Source organism: Mesoplodon mirus, assembly GCF_964341445.2.
Source record: "Mesoplodon mirus genome assembly, chromosome: 9".
Classification (NCBI taxonomy): Eukaryota; Metazoa; Chordata; class Mammalia; order Artiodactyla; family Ziphiidae; genus Mesoplodon; species Mesoplodon mirus.
The window spans coordinates 92834951-92858718 of record NC_138985.1 but is presented as its reverse complement, the minus strand read 5'-3'; the positions used below and the strand labels follow the sequence as shown (position 1 = coordinate 92858718).

The 23768-nt window shown below is 40.3% G+C and overlaps 1 protein-coding gene across 11 annotated transcripts in view; it reads right to left on the bottom strand.

Moving 5' to 3' along the window:
• The window catches only part of NRF1 (nuclear respiratory factor 1), a 126979-nt gene extending 107638 nt beyond the window's left edge, over positions 1-19341 (bottom strand). For 4 of the 11 annotated variants that reach the window (XM_082632577.1, XM_082632573.1, XM_082632574.1 and 1 more), the window contains exon 1: positions 19197-19338. The gene's annotated coding sequence lies outside the window, so the exon portion shown is untranslated. Of the gene's footprint in view, positions 1-18408; positions 18425-18495; positions 18527-18595; positions 19032-19196 lie in introns of those variants that run through there. The other 7 variants (XM_082632582.1, XM_082632583.1, XM_082632576.1 and 4 more) reach the window with 6 other exon arrangements.
• Positions 19342-23768: the final 4427 nt, after the last annotated feature.

Sequence of the window (23768 nt, the reverse complement as noted above, 5' to 3'; positions counted from 1 at the left end):
TAAAGGCCATAGTTTACATTAGAGTCCACTCTTTATGTTATACAGTCTATGGGTTTTGACAGGTGTATTATGACGTACCCTCCATTTGAGTATCATACAGAATGGTTTTACGGCCCCCCAAACCCCATGCTCCCTCTCTCCCTTCTCCCAAACCCTGGCAACCACTGATCCTTTCACTATCTCCACAGTTTTGCCTTTCCCAGAACTTCATAAAGCTGGAATGATACACTATGTAGCCTTTTCTGGTTGGCTTCTTTCATTTAGTAATATGCATTTAAGATTCCTCCATGTCTTTTCATGGCTTGATAGCTCACTTCTTTTTAGTGCTAAATAATACCCCATTGTATGGAGGTACCAGTTATGAATTCTTTCTTTCATGGATCATGCCTTTGGTATTGTATCTAAAAAGTCATCACCATACTCACGGTCATCTAAGTTTTCTCCTATGTTATCTTATAGTTTTACGCCTTACACTTAGGTCTGTGATCCATTTTGAGTTAATTTTTATAAAGGGTATGAAGCCTGTGTCTACACTCATTTTTTGGCCGGTAGATATCCAGGTGTTCCAGCACCATTTGTTGAAGAGACTATCTTTTTCTTTTTTCTTTTCTTTTCTTTTGCGATACGCGGGCCTCTCACTGTCGTGGCCTCTCCCGTTGCAGAGCACAGCCTCCGGACGCGCAGGCACAGCGGCCATGGCTCACGGGCCCAGCCGCTCCGCGGCATGTGGGACCTTCCCGGACCGGGGCACGAACCCGCATCCCCTGCATCGGCAGGCAGACTCTCAACCACTGCGCCACCAGGGAAGCCCGAAGAGACTATCTTTGCTCCATTGTATTGCCTTTGCTCCTTTGTCAAAGATATTTATGGGGATCTATTTCTGGGCTCTCTATTCTGTTTCATTGATCTGTTTGTCTATTCTTTTACCAATACCACACTGCCTTGATCACTGTAGCTTTATAGTGAGTCTTGAAGTCAAGTAGTGTCAGTCCTCCAACTTTGTTTTTCTTTAATACTGTATTAGCTATTCTGGGTCTTTTGCCTCTCCATATAAACTTTAGAATCAGTTTGTTGATAACCATAAGATAACTTGCTGGGATCTTAATTGGGACTGCACTGAATCTGCAGATTAAGTTAGGAAGAACTGATATCTTAACACAATTGAGTCTTCCTATCCATGAATATGGAATATCTATTTTAGTTCTTCTTTGATTTCTTTCATCTGAGCTTTGTAGTTTTCCTCATATAGATCTTGTACATATATTAGATGCATACCTAAATATTTCATCTTTTTCATTTTTAATCAAAAAGTTAAAACCAAAAAAGTACTTAATGCTTAAATAGATAAGCATCACTCATCTGATAATTCTGTTTACTAGAAAAATCTCTCAGATAAGTTTAAAAGCATGTTAAACAATACTACCTAACTCTTCCCAGATGTCATTTACACAGTGTTTCCATACTAAGAAATATGCCATCAATATTTGATATAGATAGTAAATTTACTAGGTATATGTGGAATACCTGGTATATGTGGAATACCTAATATGGAAAGCTCATTTTCTTTTCTTTTTCAACTAAAATACAATTACAGCCCTTATGTGGCTATTTTGCAATTTTATGTAATCCATAAAACTGTGTCCCATTCATATTAAAAGGTACCCAGAAAATACATAAACTTAAGTGGGAGGGGGGGAATCTAAGGAAAAAAATTAACTGTGGTATCTCTGGATGGCAGAGCTACAAATTTTTTCATCTTCATACTTTCTTTTATTTTCAAACTTCTCTACAAAGATCATATATTACTTTCATACTCCATTAAATCAAATATTATATAGCATGTAAAATGAGTAAACTGTAACTACATGCATCAATAAAGATTAATCTCATATAAGTTTAAAAACATACAAAACAATATGATATCTTTCCTATGGATACAACACATAAAGGTATAGTTTTTCTGTTTTTGTTTTTGTTTTTTGATGCAGGGGAAAGGTAAACATCAAATTCAGAACAATGGTCACAGCTGGGAAGGGAAAGGATGAGGAAGGAATGCCCAGGAGGCATTATTATCTGTGATTTTTTTTTAGGTTGGGTAGAAGATACACGGGTGTTCATTATATTGTTCTATATCCTTATTTATGCCTTAAGTATTTAACAAATTTTTAAAGGTGGCAGCTACAGAAGTCATACCAAAGTAGTAGTACTTAACCCTAATCTCCTCAAACTACTTAACTAGGATATGATACTAGAGGAACAATAGATACAAATGTATCTTCCACAAAGGATAAAATTCTTTGAAAAATTTAAAGTAGGAGTCCTGAAAGTGGGTTTTCATGTGTATATTTACAAGCAAATAACAATCTGAAACCTATATTCCATAAAATATCTGCAGCAACCATTCCAATCTGTGCCTTGCACACAGAGCTCAAAATTAAATCTGTTCAGGAAATGTAACAGATAAATTATTTTTAATTTGACCTTATTTTACACTTCCACTTACAACTCTGTTTGAAAGCAGACTTTTTACTTTGGTCAGTTTTAAAACAGTATTTAGTCTTTTAAGGATGTCATAACCTTATTTTTATGACATCCTTAAAAGGTGACTGGTATTTTCCAGTTTGATTTTAAATGGTTTCTTACCAGGACATGGTACCTATGACAAGAAGCACAAGTAAGTGGCTCTCACATAGTAACACACCCTTGTACTAGCTGAATCCTCTCATGCTGTTACATAGGTATGATGATGACCAAAGTTTAGGTAATGCCTACCCTACCCAACTTTTTGGGAGTATCCATTGTAAATTGAACCAATGACCTTCAAGGACAAAAGGTAAATTCACAAGATGTTTGAAGGAACTTCTTAAAGTAGACTCAGTAACTTTTAACATGAAACAAAAAAAGTGTGTGGTTTTGATTGTTAGAAATGCCTTAACTTATCTCTTACAATCTTTACTTGAAATAGGAGTAAAAAGTTTTTTAAAAGTTGGGATTGGGGGTGGGGGTAGAGGAAGGCGTGGGATGGTTTAGAACTAATACTGTTCCTTCCCATTTCCACCCCCAATTTACTGCCCATTCCTACATCCTAGCCCTAAACTAGAAATAGACTGTAACAAACAAATCACTTGAAAACAAGAAGAGTACTATTTAACAAAATTTGAGATTATCAAAATGTAGCTAGATGAACTGAGGCTTACACACACTAAAAGAGGGTAGGTATATCACACCATCTTATCACCCAATTTCTTGCCCCCAAAATACATAGTAGGGTATTAATAGGACAGGTTTCCTTAAAGAGGAAAATGACTACCTGGGTCTGCAGTTTATATAGACCCAGGACTTTTAGTCACTATTCTTCAAAAAAAGTGATTTGTTTTTAACATTCACTGTCAGTAACTCTTTTTGAAAAGACTTTACTAGATTAAGCACAACCCAGGACCTACTGAAATTTAAATGAGATGTTTGCTTTTCAGATAAGATCCATCTTACTTGAGGCTCCTCTCTTAGACGGCTACAAATTAAAGGGCCCAAAAAGTAGAGGACTCATTAACAGAAACCTAACAAGGCTGAAATTGTTGGCTGTGTAGGAACTTGTACATGTGTATCCTTTTCCTGTGCATTCCTGAAATCAGCTCATTCTAATTTCCACATCACCTTATTTGTAGTTATTTCATCATTTGCATTTACCAAGTATATTATCATCCATATTCCATTAGCTCAACTTTTTCTCACCAATGTCTGTGGGAAAGCTGCCTGATCAAGATTGCTTGGATGGATGTAGGCTGCTACATAATTTTACTCACCAAGTTTTGTCCTGTTTAAATGTCATCAAATCACACTCATAAAACAAATATATTTTGAGCACCTCTTCTGTGAAAAATCCTAGATCAGAAACTGAAGGGGGATATGTGGGGTGATTCGTTTAACCCTCAAATAGCTTACAGCAGCAGTTCTCAAAGTGAACCTTATAACCCTGGGAATCCCTGTGATTTCTTCAAGGGATCAGTGAGGTCAAAACTATTTTCATAATAACTAAGACATTCTTTGCCTTTTTTCACTGTACTTATATTTGCACTTAGAATGCAAAAGCAATGGTAGGGTAAAACTACTGGCATCTTAGCACAATTAATTAAAGGCAATGGCACCAAACTGTACTAGTCATCATTATATTCTTCACCTTCAATGTACTCACAGTAAAAGGAAAGAGTCAATTTCATAATTTAAGAATGTGCTGATGAAAGAGTAAAAATTATTAATTTTATTAAATCTTCACCCTTGAATTCATGTCTTTTTACTATTCTGTGTAATCAAATGGAAAGTATACATACAGCACTTCTGCATTCGGAAGTGTGATGGCTATATCAAAAAGCCCATAAACCATGCTTTGAGTCGCAAACTGAATTACCCACATTTTCCCCCAAGGAATACCATTTTTACTTGAAAGAGTAGCTGACAAACTATATGGCTATTCAGACCTGGGTAACTGATAGTCATTTTCTCAAAAATTAACAAAGTGAGCCTATCACTTCAAGGAAAATAACTGAGAGCATTTGTTGTCAATGATAAAATTGGGTATTTCAAGTGATAATTCGAATTTTGGAAAACTTGTATCTGCCACAGTGAGCTTGATAGCCTTCCATTACTTAAAAGTCTTTTCTAAAAAAAAAAAAAAGCCTTTTCTGATGAGATCAGTGGTAGTGTTAATGAATGTGATTTTTGTGTCAACATTTAGAAGATCTGCATAACTCAGTAAACTAATATTTTCCAAATGACCAATGTATGATGTTACAAAATCATGCATGATAAACTAATAGATTTTAACATAACAAAGCACAGATATGGTTTCAAATTCCACATTGCAATTCACCTTTAAGAAATTAACACTGCTGAGTTTTCACGTAATATCAAAGAATATCATCTACAGTAATCTGAAAAGGTTCTTAAAATACTCTTCCCTTGGGTTTCCCTGGTGGCGCAGTGGTTGAGAGTCCACCTACCGATGCAGGGGACACAAGGTCATGCCCTGGTCCGGGAAGATCCCACATGCTGCGCAGCGGCTGGGCCCGTGAGCCATGGCCGCTGAGCCTGCGCGTCCGGAGCCTGTGCTCCGCAATGGGAGAGGCCACAAAGTGAGAGTCCCGCGTACCGCAAAAAAAACAAAAAAAACACCATTTCTACATCATCAATTTCCCCAGTCTTTTATCTCAAATGCAAATTCCAAATACTAGTAGATATGGAAATCATTAAATGCATATTTGTTAAATAAGCAATGGACACATATCTCATATACCTGATGGAAGTATCAAGAGCAACCCATCCATCAACCTGGAAGTGATCAGCCACTGATTACCTGAAAGAGTGTCTAGTGATGCCATCCATCTGCCCAATATAATTGATATAGTTGCTACTTCAATGGTAACTCTCTTCCTTTTTTTTTTTTTTTTTTTTTGTTACGCGGGCCTCTCACTGCTGTGGCCTCTCCCATTGCGGAGCACAGGCTCCAGACATGCAGGCCCAGCTGCTCCGCGGCACGTGGGATCCTCCCGGACCGGGGCACGAACCCGTGTCCCCTGCATCAGCAGGCGGACTCTCAACCACTGCACCACCAGGGAAGCCCTCTCTTCCTTTTTATATTCACTCCAGCGTTTGTTTTAAGAAGTGTTCTCTGAACAACACCAAAGTAGGTAAGTTTAAAGATTCCTTTAGGGAATTCCCTAGCGGTCCAGTGGTTAGAACTCTGCGCTTCCACTGCTAGGGGCCTGGGTTCGATCCCTGGTCAGGGAACTAAGATCCCACAGCCACGCAGTGCAGCCAAAAAAAAAAAAAATTCCTTTAAATCATGCAGCAACATTAAATTCAGCATAAATTTTGCTCCCATTATGCACTAGGCACTATGATTTGATAATGTAACACTTATAACATACAATGTAACGTGAAAATGTACACTTGGTTCTAAACACCTAACTACACAATAGAAGTTTAATAGCTACATTAATGAAAAAGAAATGGGGTTTTAATCAATTCTAAATTTAATGAGACAATCTTATGATGTGGCTACAAATAAACATAATTCAAACTTGGAGTACATTAATCATAGTGGCTATACACTGCCCCAAAAAACAGAAAAAAATGGACCCACTGTAGTTTGTACTTATCAGACCAGCTGCACTTGTGCTGAGTTCTAGGCCACGCTTGATATCTAGGGGCCCTGACAAAGTGCAGTAGGGTCAGGGTAGTGTGATAATATGGAAGGCAACATGTAGAGTTAGTTACCATGTGTCAAGTACTTCACCTGAATTTTCCTTAAATCTCCTCATATCAGTGATACAAGTATTATTATCCTTGTCTTAAAATTAAGGAGATTCAGGCTCAGAGAGATTAAGTAACATGCTCAAGGTTGCAAAATGCTAGGAGGTAGCATTATCAAGATTTAAACCCAAGAGCCCCTTTAGTGGGTTGAATGGTGGCTCCCAAAAAGATACGTCCACATCCTAACTCCTGGAAACTATGAGTGTTATCTTATTCGGAAAAAAGGTTCCTTCAGATGTAACTAAATTAAGGATTTTGAGATGAGGAGATCATCTGGGATTATCCAGGTTGGTACTAAATCCAATGACAAGTGTTCTTATGAGAGTGAGGCCAACAGAGATTACTGACAGAAAAGTAGGAGACAGTGTGCCCATGAAGGCAGAGACTGCAGTGATGTAGCTACAAGTCAAAGAATGCCAGCAGCCACCAAAAGCTGTAAGAGGCAAGCAACAGATTCTTTCTTAGTGCCTCCAGAGCGACTGTGGTCCTACAAACACCTGATTACTGACGTTTGGCCTTCAGAATTATGAGAATAAATTTCTGTTGTTTTAAGGTACCAAGTTTATGGTAACTTGTTGTAGTAGCCCTAGGAAACTAACATAGCCCCCAAACTCTATCCTTCCGGCATATCTCATTACCTTTCCAAGAAGGTTTAAGGATCTCGGGATATTTAAACTAAAATAGAGATGACTGAAAGGACTTTATTTTAAAAAAACACACAAAAACTATACTTATTTTTGGAAGTCCTAAAGAGCGAAAGTGAGACCAGTAGGTAAAAATTACAGGGAGAAACTTCAGTTGAAATTAAACTTTCTAACCATCTAAAAAAGTATTAAAGACCAAACCGAGTTTCAGTAGTTAGTACCCACCAAAGTGATTTCCTATCACTGGATGTGTTCAAGAAGACTGATGACCATGTAACTTTGGGGAGTTAAGCTGGCTTAGATGACTTAGAACCTCTTCCCATTCCCAAGTTCCTAAAAATTATAAAATATTAGATGCTACCACAAAAACCTAGTAATAAGATAAAATATTACAAGTGAATTTTGCAAGGTGTCTACTATCATGTATTCAAATAAATACTATTAGTTATATGTCAGGCACTGTGCTTGGTGATGGACACAAACATGATGTCTACTTTCATAAAGCTTACAATCTGGTGGGAGGGACAGACATATATCAAGTAATATACCAACAAATGTAAAACGACATGTATAGACATAAATGGTGAAGAAAAAGAATAAAAATAAGGGAAATGTGATAAAACTTCCCTGAGGAAATGATGCTTGAGTAGAGAGTTGAATAAAATTTACAAGATTTTACCAGATAAAAGCGAGGAAAAAGCTTTCCAGGCAGAAGGAACAATAGGAAAGGTCTAATGGTTAGGGCAGCATGTTTGATACAAAATGAGTCCAAAAGGTAAGTACAGCCACATTAAAGAGCTTTGTCTTCATCCTAAATGTGGGACATGATCAAACTTGTGTATTTAGGAAAGATCAATTAATTCTGCCTACAATGAGGAGAATGGCTTAGTGCTCAGCCAGAGTGGATGCAGGTGGACCAGTGATAGGTTATTTCAACAGTCCAGAAAAGAAACAATAGCAACTCAGACAAAAGTGATAATGCTGGAAATGAAGAGGATAATTTGAGCTTATTTAGAAACTTAAACAGGATTTGACAATATGGAAAGACCAAGGTTTCTGTTCTGAGAAAACAGATGAAACGGTGATACCCTTCACTGAGGTAAGAAAGAATGGAACAGGGCCAAGTTTGAAAAGGGAATCTCATTTTGGGATGAAGTGCATCTGAGGCATCTGAGAGGTGTCAATTAGGCCATTGGATAGAGAGTTCTTAAACTCTGTTGGCAGGTCAAATCTGAGTATACATATTTACATGGAACAGCTGCATATTCTTTTATCTTTAAGGGAAAACAATTATTGTTATAAAATAATCATTATTCTTTAAATAAAGATAATTTCAAAATTGTGCTAGCCTAAAACACAAGAATCACTCACTACCTTACCAAAGACCCTAAATTAATACTAACCAAAGATTACCTATTTAAAGGACATTAGATATATACCACTCATTTAGCTACAAAATGGATTTCTTCAGAATGAAAACAATCCATCTTGGTGGATTCTCAAGTTAGGATTAGTGACTGCTCTCACATCTTTCAAACACAAAACTGAAAAAAAAGTTTGAGGCAAAAAGTTTGTACTTTTTATTCCCAGATTGTCCACCTCCCCCTATGTCTGAAGACACTGACTTCAGCATCTTAATTGTCAAGTATAAATGATAAAGTTTTTCTCCTGGAAAAGATTCTAATTTTCAAAGTAGAAGGGAAGAGAATAAACAAATCAGACTTTTTTTCTTCCAACACATACCTCCGCAGGCTTTGTATTATACTTAGATGAAAAATGACTAGACTACTTTAGATATTGTGATAACTAAGGAAATATTCACCCTAGATTTGTTTCCATTTTGTATAAACAAACAAACAAGCTACCAGAAAGATTAAAGACAGAACTAAATGAGTAGGCAAGAAAACTGGATTATATTACTAATTTTTCTAAAGAGAATCTACTGCACAAAATCTCTGAGAAAGTGCCAGTCTTCTTTTTTTTTTTTTTTTTTGCGGTATGCGGGCTTCTCACTGTTGTGGCCTCTCCCTTTGCGGAGCACAGGCTCCGGACACGCAGGCTCAGCGGCCATGGCTCATGGGCCCAGCCGCTCCGCGGCATGTGGGATCTTCCCGAACCGGGGCACGAACCCGTGTCCCCTGCATCGTCAGGCGGACTCTCAACCACTGTGCCACCAGGGAAGCCCAAGAGCCAGTATTTTTTACATAAAACTAGAATTATATATATCACATACTTCATTGAGGCAGAGGATGAACTAGACTACATAGCATTTTATATTTATAAATATATTTATATTTTACGTACACAAAATCTTTTGAACTCCCCACAAATAATGATTTAAAAAAACAAGCATTTTTAACACTCCTGTATTATGGTTGCTGCTACTAATATCAATTTGCTCTCAGTGGGAATATAACAACACAGAAGGTCCCAGAGTAAAATAAAAGACTAATAATACTGAGACAAACTTGTTCGCTTTAGAAACTATCCTACAAATAGGAATGTTGGCTCATGAAGTGGGAGGGCAGAGTGGAGGAAAAGCAAGTTTATATGTGAATGAAACTGAGGTTAACCCAGGATTTAGCTCTCATTCTTCACTAAGTAAGCTTTCATAGGCAAGCCCTTCCGCCCTTACTCCAAGTTACCCTTACCTTAGCAAAACCACACAGAGCATGAAACAGACAGTAAGCATTTCCTGGACTAATTTGTATTTGGATAGAAACTTTAATATCTTTTACATTTCATTAAAATGGATTTATAACTGCCCCATTAAGAATGTTTCAGGGGCTTCCCTGGTGGCGCAGCGGTTGAGAGTCCGCCTGCCAATGCAGGGGACGCGGGTTCGTGCCCCGGTCCGGGAGGATCCCACATGCCACGGAGCCGCTGGGCCCGTGGGCCATGGCTGCTGGGCCTGCGCGTCCGGAGCCTGTGCTCTGCAACGGGAGAGGCTGCAGCAGTGAGAGGCCCGTGTACCGCAAAAGAAAAAAAAAAAAAAAAGAATGTTTCAGGGCAAAAATAGACAAATCAAACACCCTTAGACATTTTTGGTTCAAGACAGTATACAGAGTATTATTTCATATTATCATATACAGTATATCCGTGCACAGTGTGTGTGTGTGCATGCAAGTACATACATGTACACTTAGGAAAATATCTAAAACCATATAATTAAAATATTGTTAAATATGTATGATTGATTTACAATTATTTTAAATTTTCTTCTCTTTGCTTTTCTATAATAAACACATATACGTACCTTTTTACATTAAGAAAATATATTTATTGTTTACCATGTCATAATACGAGACTCAGAACTAATTTTAGAAGGAATTTTTATTTAGAAGAAACTTTACCATTTCTGTCCTCCCTCTTCATTTTTCAAATGGGGAAAAAGGCCCAGTGAGGATAAGTGACTTGCCTGCCCAAAATCTGATAGTTGACTCCCTATGGCCATAATTATATTATTCATACTTATGTTTATTTTTTCTAATTATGAAAGTTAATGCATTTTCATTAAAAATAATCTGAAAAATAATGAAAGCTATAGGAAAGAAAATGAAAATCACATATATGCTTATCAACCAAAAATAACCATTGATTTGGGGAGTTTTTTGTTTGTTTCCTTTCTAAAAATTTTCACTACAAAAATAATACATCTTCAATGTAGAAAAACTTAAAAAATATAAAGATAAAAAGTAAGGAAAAAAGACAAAAATTTTAACACTCAATCACATAATTGGTGATACTGGAATTATTTCTTTAGACTTAGTTCCTAAAGCCAGTTTGGGGTCAACAGACTAGTTCTATGATGGTGTTTTTATGTAGCAAACCCTGGTGGATTATTTAATTTGTGATTATTTTTATATAAAAGATCTATTACTGAAAATTTTATTTCACAATTGTTTAATGAAAGACAAAGGACTAAAAGAAGGTGAACAAAGAAAATACTCCAGTTCTATTTAGGGACAGATTTAGTGAATGTAAACATAATCCACAAACACAAGCCCAATTGCAAGCTGCATAACACAAATTTTCTTAAGATTACCCAATATGTTTATTCATGTAATTCTTTTTTTTAATTTAATTTAATTTAATTTAATTTTTTTTGTAATTCTTGTGTTTACCAATACTTTTACAGGGTGACCTATACAGTTGCCAACTGGCATTAATTACAGAAAAAAAATGAATTATGAGCAAATATATTTATAAAAACAAGCAAATCAAACTCATAAATTACTGAACCATCATTAACTCAATTAGCAAGACATTTGAAAATATTCATTTTTATTTGATCCTTTTAAAATTTCTACCTTCTACATATTTTATAATGTACATAAATGTATCAGTACAATAATAGGAATACCATTTATAAATAAATGTGATTCAGAATGTGTGCTCAAAATTTACTTGTAAGGGTGACAATAAAATTTGGAGATCACTGCCCAGAATCCGGGGCCTAGCTGACAAAACTGTCTCCTAATGCAATTTCAAAGATCCAAAGATTAGAAGAAGAAAGTAAACATGACCAGTTATCTAAAACTTCATATGAAATATTTTAGGAATCAAATAAGTTCTAGTATGAAACATTACTAAATAATTTGCTTAAATTTCCAGATTTTGGGACTTCCCTGGTGGTGCAGTGGTTAAGAATCCGCCTGCTAATGCAGGGGACATGGGTTCAATCCCTGGTCCAGGAAGACCCCACATGCCACGGAGCAACTAAGCCCGTGCGCCACAACTACTGAGCCTGCACTCTAGAGCCCACGAACCGCAACTACTGAAGCCTGCACTCCTAGAGCCCATGATCCACAACAAGAGAAGCCACGGCAATGAGAAGCCTGCACACCGCAACGAAGAATAGCCCCCGCTCGCCACAACTAGAGAAAGCCCATGAGAAGCAACGAAGACACAACACAGCCCAAAATAAATAAATAAATAATTTTAAAAATCCAGGTTTTATCAATGGCTTAAGGAATGAGAACACTAGCAATCTGTTACCATTATATCATTTTAGACCTCAAAACATTTCATAATTGTCATATTTCACACACACCCTATAAGACAGGCCAATGGTATTTTCATTTCATGGTCAGAAAAACTAAGCAAGGAGAGAATAACTGTGTTGTCCCAAATCTCTGGATTGGTACATGTGCCTTTTAGAAGTTTTCCAAAGTGCATATAAACAACTACCACCTTACAAATGAATGTGACTTTGCTGTACACCTGAAACTAACACAGCATGATTCAACTATACTCCAATATAAAATAAAAATTAAATTTTTTAAAAATGAATTTGAGTGCAGTCTAATGAACCATTTAGCTTTCTTTCAAAACTCACTTTCTCTTTAAAACAATAGTAATCTGATCCCCGCACAAAGCCTATTGTATAGAGTGCATGAATAGTCATATACAGTGTGAATTCTGGAATATAAAAAAGCAAGGAATTCAGATGACTTGACAAAATTCTGAAGCTGGTTAAGCTTTGGTTTGGCATTCCTCCCACCTTCCTTCTGGTGCTCCTACTCCTATCTCCGAAAGGTACCTTACATCTTCCCAAAGTTCCTCACCCCAGACACCTACTCAAAGTTTCTTTCCCTTGCTTGATCTAGCCCAGTCAGGATAACTGATTTCAGCCAACTAACACAACCAACATTTGACTTAATCATTAACATTACCCAAAAGGCCCTTGACTTTTCTGTCTCTCAAGAACCCCTTGAGAATCTCATAAAAGTTAAGGACCCTCTCCCCAGAAAAATCATATAGGCCCACACAGTATTTTTCAAACAATTTCAAGATTCAGGATCACACAGCCAAAATATATCCATGAACCCCAGAACTATAAAACCCAGGTTAAAAAACCCTGCACTTAACCTATAAATATCATAAAACTTCAAAAGAGATTATAAACTTTAAAGATTATAAACTCAAATATACGATACTATATATACTCAAATACATAAACTCTAATTGTTAAAATTTAAGTCATCTCCCGAAGTTTTTATGTTGTAATTCTCATGAGAGAAGGAGAGTAACAGGACCTATTTCTAAGCACAGGTCATCTATTAAACTGTGTTTTAAGGCCCTACCCCTATATTCAATAAGACTCCAGAAATCTATTGTGTTTAATTATCATGATTCATGGCAAAACAATACATACATACACACACATAAACACATTCAGAAAATTTACTTTATTTCTTAATTGCCAAATCCAGTTTTTATCCCAGTGAGCTCCGTAGTATTTCACATTGCTAAATCCTCTGTTAAAATTCCATTAATCCCTATCCTCAGCTTTTTCAACCCTATACCATTTATCTTATCTCTTCAGCCATTGTTTTTCAACTCCCTTCACAGGCCTCTCTTCTTCCACTTGACCTTCAGATATAGATGCTACCCAAGGCTGCCTTAGTTGTTTCCTCACTCTTGATATTATACTCTTTTGCAGTTTCTATATGACATTATGCCAATGAATACAAATCTCCTAATAGGTCCCCTCTTCCCCTGAGCTCCAGTCCAAGTCTTCAGGTAACTAACCTATTTGACATATCTTGATTCCCACACCTAGCATCATACCCTATTACCTTCCTCCTCAAATTCTGTTCTCCCTATACATTCCCTACCTTATTAAAGGCATCATCATCATCATCCATTAACCAACTATAATCTTTAACTCGCCCATGCTCTTCCCAATCAGGCCACAACCTCATCAGCTTCATTTTCCACTACTCCCCAAGTACAGCAAAATCTGCTTACTTTCTAAAATCAGACTATCATTCCCTTCATCTAGCCTCTTCTTTTTCATCAGTAAAACAGCTACTCATCCTTCAAAGTCCTACTTAAGCATCCACTACATGAAAAGTCTTCCCTAACCTCACTTACTCTCCCTGTATCACTCACCCCTTCCCCCAGAATTCCCTCCCTACTTCTATAATCCCACACCACTCTTTCTTTATTTTAGTTCTCAACAAACTGTATTATAGCTAGTTGCACCCTTATCTTTCTCCGCTATAGACAAAGCCCACGGTTTATTTGTTACTCTTGCACCTAGAACATGACTGGAATATAGTATGTCTTTAATCAATGTCTGGTGAATAAATGGCAAAACTCCAGAGTGAGGACACACTTAAGGTTACTTCTCAGTGGAAGGTACGCCTCATCCTCTTTTGAACATAAAACTAATTAAGTCCCCTAGTCTCTAACTCCCCATTGCTAGTCCACTGCTTAGTTTTTTCCACTCCGCGGCATGTGGGATCCTCCCGGACCGGGGCACGAACCCACGTCCCCTGCATCGGCAGGCGGACTCTCAACCACTGCGCCACCAGGGAAGCCCCCACTGCTTAGTTTTAAGCAATGTTTCACGGGAACATTTCCTCACTTCCTCTTGTTCTTTGTAGGTTTAGCTGCCAGCCTAACCACATTAGCATTCAGTGGCAGCAACAAAACAGACTCAAGTTCTAAAAAGTAAAGACTTTACTACTACCAACAGTAAAATATAAGCTCTTTTTTTAAAATGGTCTAAACATTTATGCATACAAAGTTCATTCTTCATGATTCTGAGAAAGGCTTGTCATAGTTTATCCAACAGGCACCATTTAAGAGTTCTGAAGAAAATGTCCACTTAAAACTGTCAGCCAAACTTTTCACATTTGTAACCACAGAAATCAGCATACATGAACTAATCTAAATACTGTGCTTATATACTAAACAATACACTACAAATGGTAGACACTGTATATCACCAAACTGATGACCCAAACGAAAGTAGCTCTTTTAGCTTCTTTTAAAAATACATCTCCAGGGGCTTCCCTGGTGGCGCAGTGGTTGAGAGTCCGCCTGCCGATGCAGGGGACACGGGTTCGTGCCCAGGTCCGGGAAGATCCCACATGCCGTGGAGCGGCTAGGCCTGTGAGCCATGGCCACTGAGCCTGCGCGTCCGGAGCCTGTGCTCCGCAACGGGAGAGGCCACAACAGTGAGAGGCCCGCGTACCGCAAAAATAAATAAATAAATAAATAAATAAATAAAATAAAAATACATCTCCAAAATTCCAGCGATCATCCCAATCTGTAAAATTAGATTCTTTTACCAGTATCATCTACCCTTTCCCCCTCTCCTCCCCACCAACTCTCCCCCAACACACACACACACCTCCCTTACCAGACATGGCTTCCTCAGAAATTATCTGATGGCTCGGGAGCAGTTTGATAACGAAGGCTACCAAGTCTGGAATTCTGGAGAAGATTCCTTATGGTCGGTTTATTTTCTAAGTGACTGCTGCTGATGATACAATACAGATTGACCTCAAGGATCACAAATGTGGTAAGCCTGCCTTAACCACCCCCTAGTTTTGCTTTGGTTGTTTTTGTTTTGGGGGAGGGGGTCCTTTTAAAAATATACTAGAATATCTCTATGAAGTTGTATTTCTGATTTTTCTTCAGTTCATATAAATGTTCACATTTTAGGACTAAAGACCACGTGATGAAATCTTTTTGAAGCTTCAGTTACTAAACTGCACTGAGTGGGGTTGAAAACATTTTAGCGTAATTATGAAATGCACTGCAGAAAAAATATATATATTCCAAGGTATATACAATCCACTTATTTTCCTTGAGCAATCAAAAATTCTGTTCATTTTCTAAGTTTTGTCCTCATTACATCAAAATAACTTCAGACAAAGCATTCTTGTTGCTCCAGGATTAAAAGTTTCCAATAGCTCAATGTGGTTATAGTCTTCTGGAAACACCTGAAATTGATTTGTTTCACCTCCTTTACTTTTTCTCTTCCAGCCTGTTCTCCTTAGTAAAACACTGATGGATAAAAGCACTAGCTGAAAAGCCAAGAAAGTGGATAATCCACTCCCTAGTTAATAAGGAAGAAACTATATGATACATAATGCTCAATATGATACATAATGCTCAAAATTTAACATGTATCCAGAGCCTAAAAAAATACTGATTGGACTTGGTCTAAATAAAATGTTTCTAAAATAAACTTAACAAGTGGGTTTCTTTTTCATTGCTGTTTTACTAAGCATTCATGGAAAATTATATTTGGGTAAGCTCAGGCTGAAAACACTAGCTTTAGCTCTCAAGGAAAACATGAAAGAACAGAGAGAAAATTTCCTTCAGTATAAAACATTTTCTGAAATGTTTTTTACAAAACCACAGATTGATATTTACCTGTAAGACTGATTTTCCAAATACTATTTATATATGTATTATTAAGCATCACACATAGATATACATAAATGTCTAAATTCAAATATCGAATTTCCTGGATTAATTACAGTCCCAGAGAGAGTATGCCAAAACTTTTGAGGTTAGAGCAGACACTTCTGAGACTCAACAACCCACAGAGCTCCCCTTTACCCTCCAACTTTTCAGAGTGGCACCGAGTAGATGAACAAGCCCACTGCAGCGTGAAGGACTGGGCTTGCCTAAAGATATCTGACAGAAGCTGAACCTATGCAATAACTTCCTGTTCTCCAGAGACTGGAGGGTGTGCTTCTAAAGGCTGACAGCTTACAGAACTTCCAGAAACCAAAAAATCAGCACACCTTTTCAAATACTTGTGAAAAAATTTTTAATTTCAATAATACTGTTCATTATTATTATTCCCCAACAAACATTTACTGAATGCCTTATTACATATACAGAAAGAGGTATAAAAAATTTAACCCCAGGGGCTTCCCTGGTAGTGCAGTGGTTGAGAGTCCGCCTGCCGATGCAGGGGACACGGGTTCATGCCCCAGTCTGGGAAGATCCCACATGCCGCGGAGCGGCCTGGCCCGTGAGCCATGGCCACTGAGCCTGCGCGTCCGGAGCCTGTGCTCCGCAACGGGAGAGGCCACAACAGTGAGAGGCCCACGTACCGCAAAAAAAAAAAAAAAAAAAAAAAAATTTAACCCCAGACTACAAGGAGCTTAAATTTCCCTTAGGAGTCACCCATTTTCTATCATTTCACATAAAATACTTCTTGAAGTAAGTCTGCTTGAACCTATGATGTATAGGCAATGCAAACTCAGATATTTAAATCATGGGAAGTTGGTCTTTAGCTCCCTAAAAAATTAGAGATGGATACATAATTGTGACTTAATAAAACCAAAAAACCGTACAATTTTGGGTTCCATTGGAGTATACATGAATTGGGAGGGAAACCTGAAATCCTTTCTCCTTTAATTCCCTCTATATCTGGACAAGGGCCCTCATTATCTCCTACTCCTATAGTTACTTCCCTAAATCTGCTGAATTTCCTTAAAACCTGGTAAGAAAATTCCTGTCTTGGGGATAAGAAACCTTTTTTCCCCCCCTAAATGAGAATATACCAAGACTCCCAAGCAAAAAGTAATTTTCCTCATGTATACTGAGTTTGAGATGGGGGGGGGGGGAAGGCAGGGAGATGAAATCAAAGGACTTCAAATAAAGATAAACCAAAAGATAGTAAACAGTAATTCTTATTCTGATGGGCCTTGTTGAAAGCCACATCTAACTCCTGTCAAAAAAAAAAAAGTCCCACAAAAAATTCTGCACACAATTCTGGACCCAAGTTAAGAATAAGTATACTAAAAAGAATAAGTATACATTACATTTACATTTGATAATTGTATGTTTGCTTTGCACTCATAAAATAAGGAAATTACACTCAGATGCACAGATGAAGCTAGTCATATTTTCACTACCTATGAAATAACACATCAAGAACTTTCAAACACAATTTTAGGGAGTCAGACCACTACTGAATTAAGGGAAGGAAAAAACCCCAGCAACTCCAAAGTCGCCCCTCCCTTGAGTGAGGAACAACTCAATAACTTACTGTTCAAGACCAAAGGAAAAGGAATTTTTTTAAAGGCTGGGCGAAGGTGAAATGGGGAAAGGATCACTGTGAGCTGTGACAGATGATGCCCTCGACAAAAGGTGTGAGATGTGCATACCCATTCTCCCGCAGAGCTGACAGTCTCACTCACACTACCTTTCACCTTAAGAGTTTCCAATACATTGTCTCTACACACTTAAGAAAATGTGAATTTTGCTCTGACCACAGAAAGAATTAAGCACAAGTGACACCAGCTGTAAAGTAAGCAATTAATATACGCTAATCTAATGTTTAAGAAGGGATGGATACCAGGCAACAGCTCCTCCAACTGGCTGGATATCATTTGAAGCCCTAAAAATATTAAGATTTTTAAACAACTTCAAGTTCTGATGGGCACAGTCAAACAGACTGTCGAAACTTTAGGACGTGCAGCAACGACACAACAGGTGAAAGAGGTGGTGGACATCATCGCCCAGTTAAGTGGATAACGCAAAGGGCAAACCCTTGAGTTCCCCGAAAGGCTGGGGATGTGGGCTAATACCCATGCACAAGGCCATCCAGAGCCCCTGTCGTTCCAGTGGCAAAGGTTCGGTTCCTTCCCGGGGTCGCGCCACTCCCCCTGTCCCTCACCCAGGGGACCAGTACCCCAAGCACAGGAAGAACCGAGCCCCCTCCACGGGCAGCATCTCTGCTAGGGAAGAAAACACAATGTCGCTCCTTATTTCTGCGTACAAAAGGACTTTGCGCCCTCCTCCTCGAACTGCCGCCGCTGCCGCCTCCTAACTTGCAAGAAGGTGGGCAACGCGCCATATTCCAGCGTCCCCCAGTCTACCTGGGTAACAAGCCCACGCCACCCCGGCGGGAGGGAAGCTTCGGAGGTTGCCCGAAGAGCCAGCCTCCTCTCCCGCAGGAGACAGCAGCTCCCGCGCCCCGGCCCAGCCCGCCGCGCCGCCCGCGGACCAGACCCGGGAAGGGCCAAGGAGGCGAGCTGGGAGCCGTGGCTCCCGTCCCGCGCAGCCCGCCCACCTCCCGCTCCCAGGCCGGCGCGCTCTCCCGGGCCTCCTGCTCCCGAAGCCGCGGGAAGGCCGGGCCCGGGCCCCGGGTTCCACGGCGGAGAGGAGGCCGCGGCCCCGAGAGCCTCAGGCAGCGGGGGAGGCCGGAACCCTGGGGCTCTCGGGAGGGCAGAGCCTCCCTCCCGAGCCCGCCAGGACGCCTGGGGCCTAGTGAGGCCTGCGCATCCTCGGGGTGGCGGTTTGACTGGGCCGGGCCGGGGCCCCCCGCCCGAGGCGGGCCGAATCCGGCGGGGGCCCAGGCCTGGAGCCGGGGGCGGCAGGGTGCCGGCTGCGGGGCGGGCCGGCCGGCCGGCGGGCGGGCGGCGTGTTGCGGCTGCGCCGGGGCTGAAATAGCTGGAGATTGCGCGGTAGGGCACTCACCTCAGAGCGGCTGCGCTACCGTGGGCCTGCGCCGTGGAGACTGCGACCGCGCCGGCTCCTCGCAGCCTCCTGCCACCAGCGGCAATGGCGAGCGCTGCCGCCTGAGCCGCCGCCGCCGCCGCCGCCGCCGAGGAGGGGGAGGGGAGGGAGAGGAGGCACGCACGCTACGCACGGGCTCGGCTTCCCCGCCCGGCCGCCGCCATGATGGGGAGGTCGGCACTGCCTCGGCGGGGCATCCCGGAGGGTGTTTGGGCTCGGACCCCGGCCGTCCCCCGAGGTCGGCCCGCGTTCACATTTCCCTGTAGAGGTTTGGATGGAGCCGGAATCACGAAAGCAACTGTATTAGGGAAATGTGCACGCCCCGGGGAAGTAACGCAGGCGACCCAAGATGGTTGCTAATCTGTAAATAGTCACATTTCTCGCCCCCCAACCCCGGGAAATAGGACCTCCTGAGCGTGCCTCGATAATGGGAGAGGGGCTTCCCCACCTTTTCCTCCGCGCTGCCTTGCCAGTCGCTCCCTCACCCTTTCTTTGAAATGACCTTTGCTTCCCTATTTCAAACCCTGCCCAAGTATTTAAAAGCTAAAGTTTTTGTACAAAGCAATATATAAATGTTTTCGCTCATTCATTCATTTGGCAGACATCTCCAGAGGGCCCATTCGGTGCCAAGTATTTTTCTGGACGCGCTGGAGATGTACCTGTTTGGAAAAGGAAGTCCTTACTCTCATGAGCGATGAGTGGAGGGAGTCAGAAGCAATAGGGACCCCCCAAGCAAGTGCCTGAGAAGTAGGGAGGGGTGGAGACTAGAAAAACTACTGTTAGAGACACAGGAGAGGTAGTTTTTGTTGTTCTTTGTTTTTTAAATTGTGATCTAAGAGTACCTGCATCAGAGTCATTCAGACTGATTATTTAAATCCTGGGGTCCAAATGGTCTCTCCAGGATCTTGGCTTCTTAGCCCAGGAACCCGCATTTCTAACACCCCCCGCGCCCCACCCCACCCCCAAATACACACATTCTCCTGGGGATTGTCATACATACCGTAGTTTAAGAACCGTTGCTTTAGGGAATTACTAAACATCCCAAAGAGTGTCAAAAAACAATTTGACAAAACCAGGATACTTTAATTTTCAAGAAGATTCCATTTACCTCAAAATTCAACATAATTAAACACGGAATGTCTCTTTTGTCCAGCGTGTCTAAGAGAGTGTCACCGCCTACCACCCAGGTGTTCAAGCCAAAACCTAGGAATGATCCATTACTCCTTTCTCCCTGAAGTGCCATTATCAGTTAGAGCTTTTAAAACAGTTGTTCCCTGTCATTTTTACCTTGGTCCACGTGACTCTCATCTCTCATCAAGATACTGCAATAGACCCTTCAGGGTCTCCCTGCCACAGGAATTGCCGTCCCCAGTCCATTCTCCACCCTCCGGCTTGAATGGTCTTTCAAAAAAGTAAATCATGTCACTTTTCTGCTTAACAGGCTTAATAAGGTCCCATTACACATAAGTTAAAGTCTACAATTCTTTGAGGTGCCTGCAGGGCCTTTCGTGATCTCAGCCCCTGCTGCATCTCTAACCTCATCTGTCAAAGACTTCTCCCTCAGGCTGCAACCAAACTGGGAAGCTCTCAGGTCATACAAGACAGGAAGTTCTCCCACCTCACAACTTTTGTAAGGGCTGCTCTCTCAGCACAAAACTTCTCTGTCTTCTCCTTCTATTCATCTGCTTAAACCTGCCCCTGAATAATTCCTACTACTCCTCAAGTTCTCCTCCAGGAAACGTTCCCTCATTTCTCCCTTCCATCATCACACCCAGTATTTACCACCTATGTTTATTGAGCCCTCACATTGTGTCAGGCCCTATTTTAAGTCCTTTACACACATTATCTCCTTTCTTATTTAATCCTCAAGTGGAGTCCAGGAGGTAGGTACTACTATTATTATTATCTCATTTTGCTGATGGAGAAACAACAGTATATAGAGATTGCTTGCTCAAACCCAGACAGTAAAAGGTGGAGCCAGGTCTGAAAGCCATCAGCCTGACTTCAGAGTTGTGCTCTTAACCATTACCATATTTTTTCAGATTGCAGGTGGATACCCACTGATGAAGCACAAAATTAACTTAGTGAGCCATGACCAACATTTCATGAAAGAAATAGAAAATATCAGAGAACATCAAACTTAGTAAGACTCTTGTTCTATGAAACTCATTTCAGATATATAAATGTATGTGCATAGGTGTGTATTTGTGCTAGATCATGCTATAAAATGCACTTCTTCTTGGATTTCAGTTGCAAAAAAGTTTGAAAGCACTGCATTATTCTTTCTACACAGTACTTCTCCAACCATGTATCCTCCACAATCCAGAAGCTGCAGGAGGGCAGGGATTTTGTTTTGTTCATGACCATATACCAGCATCTTGTGCAATGCCAGTCTCATAGTAGATCTTTAAAAAAATTTTTTTTTATTATTATCGTTTTTAAATTTTTTTAGGCCATGCCGTGCGGCATGCAGGATCTTAGTTCCCCAACCAGGGATCGAACCCATGCCCCCTGCATTGGGAACATGGAGTCCTAACCACTGGACTGCCAGGGAAGTCCCAGTAGATTTTCAATACTCATATGTGTCTACCCTCCTCAGAAATACAAATTACAAAAATAAATAAAGAAATAAAAAGAAATACAAACGACTTTGGCTTATGGCCCTCAGCATCTGAGGGGGTATAGTTCTAGGACCACCACAGATGCCAAAATCCCAAGATACTCAAGTCCCTTATATAAGATGGCCCACGTAGTATTTGCATAGAACTCACCCACATCTTCCCCTTCTCCTGTATACTTTAAATCATCTCTAGATTACTTATAATACCTAATACAATATAAATGCCATGCAAATAGTTGTAAATACAATGTAAATAGTTGCCAGTGCATGGCAAATTCAAGTTTTGCTTTTTGGAATTTTTTGTATTTTTTCTCCACATATTTTCGATCTACCGTTGGTTGAGTCTGAAGATGAGGGACCTGTGGATACAGAGGACCACTGTACTTCCCTAGACAAATGAGCCTGGGAACCCCAGTTGCTCTATTCAAAAGACTCAAAATGACCTGAGATTCTAGAATCAGTCTCAGAAAAAATGCAGACAAATCTACCGTAAGAGATTAAAGAAGAACTAGATTCCAACAAAGTTGGAATGGTCATTTGATTGACTGGTTACCTATAAAAAATTATACTGTGTGCTAAATACCAAGTGAGTGGTGATACAGGTAGTAAGCACTCAGGTAATCAGAATTGAAGTTATGTGAGATCTCCTAGGGGGAGATAGAAACAAAGAGAGATGAGTTGGGGCAACTGGGGACTCTTCAGGACCCACTGATAAACTGCGTGGAGTTCCAAAAACAGCAGCAGCTTCCCCATCTCTGCTTAGGAATGTGCACAGCCCCGGCCCAATAAGGATGGATGGGAACCTGACACCGTGGAGCAACTTCAAGGGAGCTTTGCCTCTTTGGGAACTTCAAGGACTGGCCCAAGCAGGGTCTGCATTTCCAGAGAGTGCTAGCCCAAGTGGCCAGAGCACATGCTTTCAGAGGCCACAGGCCACTACTGGGGAGGCATGTTGCATCATAACATGGGTGCTGGGGTCAAATTCTTGGTTTAAAGCCCGGCTGTACCACTTCCTACCTGTGAGACTTTGGCAAATGGTTTAACATTTTAAGCTTCCTTTTCTTCACCTATGACATGGAAATAAGGAGATAATACTCACAAAGGACTCAGGACAGTACCTGGCACCCAGGAAGCACTGGGTAAGTGCTGGGTATGATTAGCTCTCCCCATTACCATTAATCATGTAAATTGCTTGGTACAAAATACAGGTATGATAGGTGGTGGCTGCTGTGATGGTAACGATGATGATGATGAATGAGTGTTCCTGAACACATGTTTCTATCCCTGGGGACTCCCCAAAAAAGTTGGGAAGAGCATTCAAGGGATGCCAAGACAAGGGATTTGTGTAAGGGAGCAGTGTGTAACAAGGTTAGAAATGTCAAGATGAGTTCTTTTATACCTAAGGGTGATTTGTGGGAGAGGGGACAGAAAAGACTATTTATTGTTACTTGTTTTTTTTAATTAATATTTGCTATATTAAGGTAACAACTTTTAAAACCAATCTTTCTTTACACCTTTAAGCTTAATTCATTAATCTCATCTATTTATATATCTAAGGAGTTTTAACAATCATTTTCAAAGGGCCGTCCTCCCACTGAACCCAAGCTCTGCTGATGATCCCCCATGATATATATCTCCTGTTCCAAACTGTTTCCTGTGGGTCTGGCCTACACATGAGACTTCAAACTGTGATCAGGAGCTCATGTCATACAGACGCCGTAATTTCAGTAGGTTAAAGCCTGCCCCCTATATCTTCCCTCAAAGCTCCTCCTCCTGTGGTCCCTGTCTCAATTCACAGTGTCTATGGGTTATAAGATCTTAGAATCTTTTTTTTTACATGACTTCTCAGTTCAATTCAACACATATTTATTGAGCACCTATTAGGTACCAAATGCCTTGGTGCTGGGGTTACA